This window comes from Mesocricetus auratus, unplaced genomic scaffold, assembly GCF_017639785.1.
Source record: "Mesocricetus auratus isolate SY011 unplaced genomic scaffold, BCM_Maur_2.0 Super-Scaffold_6730, whole genome shotgun sequence".
Lineage (NCBI taxonomy): Eukaryota > Metazoa > Chordata > Mammalia > Rodentia > Cricetidae > Mesocricetus > Mesocricetus auratus.
Window position 1 is genome coordinate 35,729,147 of NW_024429184.1, and position 12,965 is coordinate 35,742,111.

Here is a 12,965-nt window from a genome sequence, read left to right on the forward strand (position 1 = left end):
CCCGCCCTAGCGGCGGAGGAAGCGAGAGAAAGGCCTGAGATCGGAACTAGAGCCAGCAAAGGCGGAAACGCGCGGTGGAGAGCCGCTCTCCAGCGAGATTTCGGGGGAGATCCGCACTAAAGCAGCCACTTTCTGGATTTCTGTTCTTTTTTACAGTTTTTCATCTGGATCCGCCTAGGGATCTTCCTAACCCACCTGGTAGGCCTTCAGAAATAGTACTGTGGCATTGTAAGAAAGTGTGAATTTATATGACTGCTCGTTTTCCTAGGACTGGAAGGAGAAACATATAAGCGCCTTTAGTGAGTTCCTGCGGGCACTGAGCCTAATGAGTTAAAGGGTTTTAGTGTGGACATTTTAAAGTAGCAATCTTTTAATGTTAGAGCCATGGTTTGTCCACCTGAAACATACGGATACACATGTAGCCACACGGATGCACATGCTTGCCCCCAGAATTGAAACACTACAGAAATGCAATAATGTAGTTTTACAGAATAAATAATACCGAGTTTCTGTTATCATTGTAACATTGCACTGAGTACTGTACTTCGGTGGCTGAGGCAGAGACGGTAGGAATATCAGGCCAGTTCTTCTTGTTTGCTGATACCTGTCTCAGAAAAGAAACAAGCAGGTCAAAGGATGTAGCTAAGTTGATAGAGTGCTTGCTAGTGTCGCAGAAGCCCTGGGTGCAATTCCCGTCACTATATACACCGCCATGTTAAGGTCATGCTCAGCTTGAATCATCAAGACAGAGCCCCCATACACTTGCCTGCAGACCAGTCTGCTGGAGACATTTGCTCGGTTGAGGTTCCTGCTTTCCGAATGACCCTAGCTTATATGGAGTTGACAAAACCTTAACCAGGACAATGACAAATGATTCTAAGCACATTAGGTGTCTTGTGCAACTTTGGCCTCTCAAACACAATTATTAGGGATCATATAATAACTTTAATTAAATTGTTATCCTCATTATTCTGCCTTGAAACACGGTATTTGTTGTAAAAACAGCAGCAACAACAAAACCTTTCCCTGTATCGAATCATTAACCTTTCTCCATCATTTTAAATCCTGGATAGCTATGCTTGTTGGCAATAACTAAACCTCAAACTATTATAAAGTGTAGTAGTTAAGAACTCAATTTTAGCCAGGTTTGGTGATGCATGCCCTTAGCTAGGTATCAAACTGTGACAAACAGATGCGGTGCCTATTTAATGTATCAAAGCAGAGTCATCCTGGCTGGCACACCCAAGCCCTACCCTGAACTCTCCAGCCCAGGGAGCTTGGGTGCTCTTCCCTATATAATCTAACCATTTTGAATGCCTGCTTGTCTTTCTTTGTCCCCAACTTCAGCTCCCAAATAATGATATGGAGACTTATTCTTAATTATGAAAGCTTGGCTGATAGCTTAGGCTTGTTTCTAGCTAGCTCTTATAACTTAACCCATATCTTTTACTGTATGCTTTTAAAGGGCTTGATTGCCTTTACTTTGTAAAGCATGTGCTGCTTGCTCTGCATCCCTGGTGTCTCCTCGCAAAGTTGCCCTTCTTTTTCCCAGCATTCTTTGTGCCTGGAAATCATGCCTAGCTATTGGCTTGGCTGTTCAGCTCTTTTTTTTTTTTTTTTTTTTGTTTTTCGAGACAGGGTTTCTCTGTATTGTTTTGGAGGCTGTAATGGATCTCGCTCTGTAGACCAGGCTGGCTGTCTCTGCCTCCCCAGCATTTGGAAGGTGGAGGCAGGCAGATCTCTGAGTTCCAGGCTAGCCTAATCTATAGAAGGAGTTCCATATCTGGGCGTTGGTGGTGCATGTCTTTAATCCCAGCACTCCAGAAGCTGAGTCAGGCAGATCTCTGTGAGTTTGAGGCCAGCCTGGTCTACAGAGCAAGTTCCAGGACAGGCTCCAAAGCAATATAGAGAAACCATGTCTCGAAAAACAAAAACAAAAACAAAACAAAAAAAAAAAAAAGAAAGAAAGAAGAAAGAAAAAAATTCTAGGGCAGCCAAGACAACACAGAGAAACTCTGTCTCAATAAATCAAACTAAACTAAAACAAAAATCTCAATCTCATCAGGCATGGTTGTGAATGCCTCTAATTCCAGCTTTCAGGAGGCAGAAGCCAGCAGATCTCCATGAGTTCAAGGCCAGCGTGATCTACGTAGTGAGACTCTTTCTGTCTTTAAAAAATGAAAAGCCAGCCAGGCGTTGGTGGCGCATGCCTTTAATCCCAGCACTCGGGAGGCAGAGGCAGGCGGATCTCTGTGAGTTCGAGACCAGCCTGGACTACCAAGCGAGTTCCAGGACAGCCTCCAAAGCCACAGAGAAACCCTGTCTCGAAAAACCAAAAATAAATAAATAAAATAAAAATAAAAATAAAAAATGAAAAGCCAAAAGCAAACAAACAGAAGAACTCAGTCTTGGTCTGCAATATGGCTCAGTGGGTAAAAGCATTTTCATGATGACCTAAGTTATTTTTAAAAAGGTGCACTAATGGTGTTCCTCTGTAACTGGAGCATTCATACAAAGTCCTGTCATCCCTAGCTCATGGGCCCGCTAGCCTGAAGTACACTGTATAACAGGAACAGCAAGAGAGACCCTGCTCTGGGCAGGTGGATGGAGAGAACCAACCCTAGACAGTTGTCCTCTGACCTCCACGTGCATACAGTGGAATATTTGTCTGCACTCATGCACAGAAACAAGAAAGAACCCAGTCTCACAGGTATGATGACAAAGGTCCATAATCCCCGAATTCAGGGAAGGAGTCAGGAGGATTGGGTGTTCAAGGCCAAGATGGGTTACAGAATAAGCACCTGTTTAACAAACAAACAAAAACCTCAGTGTCTAAACTAGGGTGGCTTTGCTACATACTTCACTTGTAAGCTTAATTAAAACTTCAGTTCATCTGTAAGACAGGGATAATCAAGGTATCTAAGTCACGTGTTTGTATATTTTCAATGAAATTAAGATAATACCAAGTGCAAGGTAAGAATGACAGATTATTATATTTTCTTTTTTTGACATGGTCTCAATATGTGGCCCTGGCTTGTCTAGAACTCACTCTGTAGACCAAACTGTCCTGGAACACAGAGATCTGCCTGCCTCTGCCTCCAGAATGCCGGGATTAAAGGCGTGTGCCACCATGCCTGGCCTACTCTTAGCTCCTATTATATAAGAAAGTCTAAATTACAGTACAGATTAAAAAGATCTTGGTTTTAGTAACACAGTGCTGCCTTGATATGAGAAAGGACTTCTCTGTCTGACCACTAGCTCCTGATACATAAAGCAGTTATCTCTGCAGTGACCAGTGATTGTATTGATTTAGAGTATAAAATCCTAGTTCATGTCATTATCATTTGTTCTGCTCTGTAGTCCTAATTTTGGAGTGACTAAAAGTTTGGGGGAATTTCAGGATTCACTTTTTCGATTCAGTTAGTTGGGAATGGCTTTTGAAGAACAAAATAAGTGTCAATAAGACATTTTAGGAGAGGCTAGACAGATGACTCAGAAATTGAGTGTTTGTGGCTCTTTCAGAAGACACACACATCAGGTGGCTTACAACTACCTGCTGCAATGGCCAGCCCCAGGGGATCAACAACTTTCAACCTCCGTGGGTACCTGCATCCACTGTGCTTGTCTACATACACACACACACACACACACACACACACACACACACACACACACACAATCTTTTAAATTTTATTTTTAATTAAAATATAGTTATATTACATCATTCTCTTCTCCCTCATCTCCCTCCTTGAGTGGACTGACAGTCTGGTTAGTTCCTACCCTTGTGTAGTATGAAGGTCAGGGGTGTAAGCATAACCAGCAATCTTGGCCAGTTTCTAGATGAGATTGATTAACTTGAAAGGTGGGACTCTGACCCAGCTGTGGTAAATGCTTTTGAAGGGGAGAGGTGGGTGGAACCTTGGCCCAGGGAGGAGATCTTTGTTGAGACCCAAAGGTCTGGGAGCCTGGGGGCAGTTTTTTTCTAGGTAGTAAGTCTATCTCCAGAGGCCCTTCCTGTAGCATAGAGTCTGATTCATCAGGTTCTCCCTACTTCCCAAAGCCAGAATATTGAAGGAATTTTTTAGACCTTTAACTTATGGCCAAGAGGTTACATTTCCTGTGTGTGTGTGTGTGTGTGTGTGTGTGTGTGTGTGTGTGTGTCCATTTGCTTTCAGAAAGGTTCTGTTTCACAATCCTAGTTTTTACAATGGAAATTCCCTTGTTTTTGGTGATTAGTGGGCCCAGTCACAGGGAGTGCTTATAGTATTGTAAACTCTATATTTTTATCTCAAAAGATAAATGCCCACATCTTTCCTTTCCCTAATACAGCCAGACATTTAAAGTGGGCATCAGTGAGTAAAGATCAAGATGAATATGAGTTGTAGTCTTGATACCCATCACCTCTCCTATAACTGTCTTCATTAGTTTTCAGGTCCAGGCTTAGGGGTGGTGGAGGTTGGATCAGGACCCTGTATTCATACCAAACATAAGACTCAGGAAGAGGTAGAGGGGTATGGAGTGGAAGGACCACGGACCCAATAAAACCTTAATTTTAATGTAGGCAGAATTTCTCTGTGTCTCGGCAGCTGCCCTCAAATAGCCATCCAGAGACTTGTTATTAATTACAGATGCTCAGTCGGTAGCTCAGGCTGGCTAGTAGCTGACTCTGATATTATAAATTAACTCATTTATATTAATCTGCATTCTTCCATGTGCATCTCCTGTTTCCTCTCTGTGTCTGACTGCTGACTCCTCTCACTCTGCCCTTCTTCTTCCCAGTGTCCGTAGTCTGGTTTTTCCACCTAACTTTATCCTGTTCAGCTATTGGCCAGTCAACTTCTTTATTAAACCAATCACAGGCCGGGCGTTGGTGGCGCACGCCTTTAATCCCAGCACTTGGGAGGCAGAGACAGGCGGATCTTTGTGAGTTCGAGACCAGCCTGGTCTACAAGAGCTAGTTCCAGGACAGCCTCCAAAGCCACAGAGAAACCCTGTCTCGAAAAACTAAAAAAAAACAAAAAAAACAAACAAAAAAAACCAATCACAGTGACATATATTCACACAGTGTAAAGGAATATTACATATTTCCCCCTTTTTGTATAATTAAAAAAGGAAAGCTTTAATTTTTAACATAGTAAATACAACAAAAAACAGTTGTTAAGTAAGAATTACAGTTACGATATCCAGTCCATTTGTATTTGGCAAATTTAGAGAAAATACTCTATTATTTATCTTTGTGAGTCTAAAGTTTTATACCTAATTTACCTTTTATCATAACTAAGTAAATGGGCGGTGGTGGCACACACCTTTAATCCCAGCACTGGGGAGGCAGAGGAAGATGGATCTCTGTGAGTTCGAGGCCAGCCTGGTCTACAAGACTTAGTTCCAGGACAGCCTCCAAAGCCACAGAGAAACCATGTTTTGAAAAAAAAAAAGAACTAAGTAAAAAATTTTGACTATGACTATCTAGTCTTTAACTCCATCAAAGACCCAGAAGGGTGAAATATTACCTAATGACAGGGACATCTGGCTGCCTGGACAGTCACTGTCACCAAAGTTCTTCTGTAATGTTGGGGCATCCATTTTTGGCCTACAGGCCTAGTATACCTGACAGAATTTTCAGAGAAGCAGGAAATTTTGAAGGACTGTCCTACCCCGTCTAGGTAAAGTTTGACAGTCACTTTCTTTTGCATCCTGCTGGTCCAGTTTGAACTATATATTGTCAGCAGTTGAAGCAACGGTAGTTTCTTGCCCAAATGTCTAGCTTTTGTCATAAAGAAAGTAAACTCCATAGTGAGTTTCTTTGATGCCCATCATCTCATCTGAAGCAGATTGGTGCTGTCAGGAGCAGATGTGTCTTACTGTCATGAAAAGCCTTAGGCTATTAAATATAATAAATGTCATATTCTTCAACACTTCAACTTTGAAGTCTTTGAAGACTATCTATCTACTTAAATATATTTGTGTATGACCTTGAAAACATACTTAACATGACTATAAGTTTGATTTTTATAGATGACTATTAATCTGTATGTTGTAACTACACATTACATGTTAAAATGAGCTGTATAAGCATAATACCTTAACAGGAGTAGAAACATATGTACAGTATAACAAAATTAATTTTAAATTTGTATCAATAAGTTAAAATCCACATCAATGTAAAATATTTTGAGATTAATTTTTTTGTATTAGATTCAATAATCTATCCTTTTATCTCATCATTCCTATATCATAACTAAATCTCTATCACTCTATTTCACCAATAAAAACTTGGGAGCCAGAGCTGGGGTGAAAATTTGCTAACTCAGAGAGGCAGAGAAAGCAGCCAGCTGACCTCCCTCCTCCACCGTCATCTTAGAAAGAGAGCTCTCTCCTAGACTGTCTGAAACAAAACTCCTCCAACCAGATGTCCCTCCCCTCTACTTCCTGTGCCTCTCTCTCTCTCCCACCTCTCAACTTCCTCACTCTCTATGGTACTTCCAGCCAGTTGATTGTATTTAAATAATATAATCTCATGGTTCACAGTGTGGCAGATACACCACGGTAGTTCTCCATTGTTGAACACCTTTTGAGCTATCACCAGCACATTTTCTGACTTTTATAACTATTTTTCTAATTTCTGCGACCAACTAGGTGACAGGGAAAGTATTTTTAGCAGGTAAAAATTCTAAAAAGGACCAAGCAAAAATTGTTTAAAGTATCCTAGGTCAGTTTTGGACAGAAGGAAAAATCCATTTTATCCAGACTGCATTGTGCAACAGAGATATCAACTCTCACATACCCCCAGCACTTATCCACAGCATGGATTTCTCCTTTTTTTCCACACAGTGGTAGGTTTTGAGATTTCCAATTACATGGAACAGTGGCTGAAAATAAATCATGAAAGAGGAATGAATAGAATTTCCCCTTTTTCCTCTTGGGGAACTATTTTCCTTTCCCTGTATGCATCCCTCTGAGATGGCCGTGGACCCTAGATAATAGGCCTGGCCTCTCCCCACCTCTACACAGGGACAGGAACCTATCTAGACCTTGAGCAGAAGTAAAGAGAGCAATCCACTTGTGGGACAGATGCAAGTTTTTTTGTTTTGTTTTGTTTTGTTTTTGGTTTCTCTGGGTGACCGGGTAGAGCCAGAAGGATTTGAGTCCCCAACAAGAAGGCATAGTTCTTAAGTTGGTGAGGGGAGGAGTCCTTGGAGTTGGGGTGTCTCACACCAGAAAAAGCCACAGGGGAACAGAATCGACACAAAGACAGACACAAGGAGAGACACACAGTAAAGTCAACCAGGGGTGGCCACCATACAGTCATATACCTGAAAGAACCTGGGGTGGGAGTTTTAGCGATGTCCCACCTGAACCTGGACACTGCATCAGTGGCCACATCCAGCCTTCCCTTTGTGTTCCAAACAGAGGGCGCCTTACCAGATTTACCTTTGGAGGTGACAGACCAGGTGCCTTTCTAATTGATTTCCCTTTGGGGTAGATGTGTCAGACTCCTTTGAAGTATTAGGCAGCAGTTGACCACAGGGATTCCTGGGGCCATGGTCAGTTTTCTCATCCCCTAGGAGTCCTCTGACCACTCTTCCTCCCTCAGAGTGGATCTGAGACCCGCAGTGTCTTGGGTCTGTGAACGAAAAGAGAACATGACCACTTCAAGGTATGATTAAGGAGAAGGGATTTTGTTTTATTGTAGACATGAGGGAGACATCTGGAAGAGTCCAGAGCAGCAAGACAAAGTAGTAGAGCAAGCATGGTCAGCAGACATAACTGGGCCATGAGAGGAGAAAGAGGGGAATAGAGGAAGAAAGAAGGACCAAGAGGGTGCATGGCCAACATAGCAGGTTTTCGTAGGGATCAGAAGGTGGGGGAAGAGAAGCAAAGCCTCTGGGCTGGAAAAGGATAAGGGGCAGGGTGAGAAGAGCTGAGGGAGCCAGGACTCTGTAACAGGCTATTGCAATGTAGAGAGAGCCTAGAGGACAGTATGTGCTTTTGGTGTGCTAATAGGCACCACACTTGGCATTTGTCCCTGGTTTCTTTGGGACCTGATATTTTGGTCTCCGGGGATTTCACTGGGGCCTCCAGAAATGTTGTGGGGTATCCAGTGAAGACTACATGCCAATAGAAAGTCTTTATTAGCTGTCCAGAAACTACACTGGGTATTATGGAGCCCAGTGTAGCCTGATTCTTTCTTTCTTTCTTTCTTTCTTTCTTTCTTTCTTTCTTTCTTTCTTTCTTTCTTTCTTTCTTTTTCTTTCTTTATTCCTTCCTTCCTTTCTTTCTTTCTTTTGGTTTTTCGAGACAGGGTTTCTCTGTATTGTTTTGGAGGTTGTACTGGAACTCACTCTGTAGACCTGGCTGGCCTCAAACTCACAGAGATCTGCCTGCCACTGCCTTTCACAGCGTGAGTTTTTAAGCACAGAAGAAAAACAAAACAAAACAAAAACAGCAGCAGCAACAACAAAAAACCATATCCATACTTCATGTAATAAGAGCAGTTAGCCCGAAGCAGATCTACAGAAACTGAAAAGCAAGATTAGTACATTTAGACGCTTTCCCAGAACTATGGATTTTGATGAATTAGGTCTTCATTTTCATTTTGGCAGGTGGTGTAATTAACATGCTGTCCTGATTGGTTTTGAGTGTCAACTTGACATCAGAGAGGAAGGAGCCTCAAAGAGGAAATGTCTCCATGAGACCCAGCTGTAAGGCATTTTCTCAATTAGTGATCAATCAGAGAGAGCCCAGCCTATGGTGGATGGTACCAGCCCTGGGCTGGTGGTCCTGGGTTCTGTAAGAAAGAAGGCTGAACAAGCCAGGGGAAGCAAGCCAGAAATCAACACTCCTACATGTCCTCTTCATCCGCTCCTGCCTCCAGGTTCCTGCTCGAGTTCCTGTTCTGACTTCCTTCAGTGATGAACAGCAACATGGAAGTGGAAGTTGAATAAATCCTTCCCTCCCCAGCTTGTTTTATTTTTGTCATGGTGTTTTGTTGTAGCAATAGAAGCCTTAACTAAAACACATGCTGAGTTTTATGTCCTAAATGATACTTTCATCATAGAATCAGTTGTGTTAAAGTCTGGAGGACATATAATACTAGTAACTTAATAACTCACATGAAAATTCCAGAACAAGAAGAAATCACACCCCAAAGGAGAAGATGGCAAGAAATAATTGCTCAGTGCTAAAATCAGTAAAATATAAATGCACAAACAAAAAGCCCTGGAAAAAAATCCAAGAATCAAGGAAACAAAGATGTGTTAGTTTGAATGAAGATGGTCTGCATAGGCTCATAGGGAGTGGCACTATTAGGAAGCTCGGCCTTGTTGGAGGAAGTCAGTCAATGGGGTGGCACTTTGAGGTTTCAGATGTTCAAGACAGGTCTAGTGTCTGTCTGTCTGTCTGTCGTCTCTTCCTGCTGCCTGCCAATCCAGATGTAGCACTCTCAGCTACCTCTCCAGCACCATGTCTGCCTGTGTTCTGCCATTCCTGCCAGGATGATAATGGACTCAACCTCTGAATTGTAAGCCAGACCCAATGTTTTCTTCATAAGAGTTGTTGTGGTCATAGTGCCTCTTCACAGCAATAGAAACCATAAATAAGACAGAGTGTTGGTTCTTTTAGGAAGTCAATTAAAATTGGCAAACTCTTATCCAAATTAACCACACCGCAGAGAAAGTATATCCAAATTAATAAAATTAAAAGTTAAATAGGGGTTATAACAAAAGATGCTGAGGAAATCCAGAGAATCATAAGGACATAGTACCCACCAAACTGGTGAAACTAAAAGAAATTGATAGTTTTCTCAATAGGTACCACTTACCTATGTTAAATCAAGACCAAATAAGGAATTTAAACAGATAGAAATAGAAGCAGTTATTTCAACAGATAGAAATAGAAGCCACACAATCATGTAACTAGATACAGAAAAGGCCTTTGACATAAATCTAACATTCTTTCAGTATAAAACTCCTGGAGAGATTAGGGATACAAGGGACATAACAACTTAATAAAGGCAGTTGACAGTTCACCAAGCCAATAGCCAACATCAACTTAAATGAAGAGATACACAAAGCAATTCCATTAAAATCAGAGACAAGACAAGGCTGTCCCCTCTCTTCATGTCAATACGATATAGAACTTGGAGTTTTAGCTAGAGAAAGAAGACAACTCAAGAAGATCAAGGAGATGCAAATTGAAAAGGAAAAAAAGTCAAAATATCTTTATTTGCAGATGATATGACAACATATATAAATGACTCTAAAAATTCCACCATCAGAATCCTATAGCTGATAAACTTCTTCATCAAAGTAGATGGTTACAAAATTACCTCAGAAAACCCATCAGACCCCCTATATACAGATGATAAACAGATCAAGGGAAAAACGCCTTCCACAATAGCCTTAAATAATATAAAATATATCTGGCTAACTCTAACCAAGCAACTGAAAGATTTGTATGATAAAAACTTTAAGACATTGAAGAAAGAAGTTGAAGAAGATATCAAAAGATGGAAAGATCTTCTATGCTCATGGATCAGTAGAATTCATAGAGTAAAAATAGCCAACTTACCAAAAGCAATCTACAAATTCAATGCAACCTTCATTAAAATTCCATCAAAATTCTTCACATATCTCTAGAGGAGAATTTTCAACTTCATATAGAACTCAAAAAACACAGGACAGCTAAAACAATTCTGAATAATCAAATAATTGTTGGAGGTATCACCACCCCCAATTTCAAGCTGTACTATAGAGCTATATATAATAACATATTACTACATAATAATTTATGTAATAAAACAGCATGGTATTGTTCTTATTAGATACACATTGATCAATGCAATCCAATTGACATAAGTCCACACACCTATGGGTGCCTGAGTTTTTATAAAAAGGCCATAAATATATACTGGAAAAAAGACAGCATCTTCAACAAATGGTGCTGGTCAAACTGGATGATTGCATGAGGAAGAATTCAAATAGACTCAACTCCAAATGGATCAATACCTTAATGTAAAACTCAATACACTGAACCTGATAGAAGAGAAAGTGGGAAACAACCTTGAATTCACTGGCACAGAAAAAGACACTGAACAGAACACCAATAGCACAGGCAGTGAGACCAATAAATGGACCTCATGAAGCTGAGAAGATTCCACACAGAAAAGGACACCATATTTCAGACAAAGAAGCAGCCTACAGAATGGGAAAAATTTTAACAACTACAGTTCAATAGAAGGCTAATATCCAAAATATATAATGAACTAAAGAAAAACCCCTAAATATCAAGAAAAAATAACAAAATTAAAAAGTGGGCTATAGAGAGGTGTTGGTGCACACCTTTAATCCCAGAATTTAGGAGGAAGAGGAAGGCATATCTCTAATTTTGAGGCCATCCTGTTCTACAGAACAAGTTCCAGGACAGCCATTACTACACACATAGAAACTGTCTAAAAAAAAAACCCCACAATATCAAAAAAGGCTACTCAAATGACAGAGAAGACTTGAAATGTTCAGCATTTTTAGCCATCATGGAAATGACAATCTAAATACTTGGAGATTTCATCTTAGACCTGTCAGTTAGCATAGCTAAGGTCGACAAAACAAGTTGGAGTACAAGCTTGTACAGCTACTATAGAAATCACTGTGGTGATTCCTCAGGAAGATGGAACTTGACCTACTTCATGATCCAGCTATACCTCTCTCGTACCTAAAGGATGCTTCATTCGACTACAGAGATACTTGCTCAACTGTGTTCACTGCTGCTGTATTCATAATACCCAGAAACTGGAAACTAGATGTCCCCCAAGAGAAGAATGGATAAAGAAAATGTAGTACATTTACTTAATGGAGTATTACTTTGCTATTTAAAAAATGACATCATAAAGTTTGCAGATAAATGGATGGAACTAGCAAAAAAATCATCCCAAGTAAGTACCCCAGATCCAGAAATACAAATATGGTATGTATACACTTATCTGTAGATATTAACTGTGAAGTCATTGACAACCAAGCTTCAATCCTTAGGACCATAGAGTTTAGGTATGGAGTAAGAGACTAAAGGGTACAGATAGATCTCAGATAGATTAGGAAAGGAAAATAGAATAGTGTTTATGGATGGGGTAGGTTGGAATGGGATGATCAAGTGGGGGAGGTGAAGGGAAGAAACAGTTAAAATCAAGGACCATTTGAGGGTTAGTAGAGAAAATTAATACAGTTGGAGCTTCCTAAAATATATACATATATGAAGGTGATCTAAATAAAATAATTGGGGAGACAGAGTCCTAAGTGGCCATCTCTTGCCATCAAATGAAGCTTCCAGGCCTAGGATCTGATATTACTAGGAGACACAATCTCATACTAACCAACCTTATCCTCCTGCTCTTACAGTCTTTCTACCCTCTCTTCTAGAATGTTCCTTGAGCCTTAGTTGAGAGTGTTATGTAGATGTATCCATTGGAACTGGGCTCCACTCTGCATTTTGATTGGCTGTGGTTTCCTTCGGTGGTCTGTCTGTTGCAAAAGGAAGTTTCCTTGACGTAGGGTGAGGACTACACTACATAGACTCGGCTGGTCTCAAACTTGCTGTGTAGACCATGTTAGCCTCAAATTCATGGAACTATGCCTGTCTCTCCTTCCTGACTTCTGAAATTAAAGATGTGTATCACTATGCTTGGCGCCCACTTTTAATTTTAAAATATTTGTGGTTTTCTGTGTGTGGGTGTTTTGCCTGAGTATATGTATGCACACCACATGTATGTGGTGCCCAGATGTCAGAAGAGTGACTAGATCCCCTGGGGCTAGAGTTACAGATGTTTATGAACTGCCATGTGAATGGCAGGAGTCAAACTCAGTTCCTCTGGAAGAGCTGCCAGGAGAGTTATCTCCTCAAGTCCCCTTCCCATTTTAAAAGTATTTCATTAATGAGTCTAAGAGCACAAAAGGGAACCCCAGTTTCCATGGTAA

General features: G+C 40.8%; 1 long non-coding RNA gene across 1 annotated transcript; it reads left to right on the forward strand.

Moving 5' to 3' along the window:
- The first annotated feature begins 3 nt into the window (after positions 1-3).
- On the forward strand, positions 4-9,020 carry LOC106020794. The gene is made up of 3 exons (XR_001196214.3): positions 4-198; positions 2,533-2,710; positions 8,604-9,020. It is a non-coding gene; the product is annotated as an uncharacterized LOC106020794 (long non-coding RNA).
- The last annotated feature ends 3,945 nt before the right edge of the window (positions 9,021-12,965 follow it).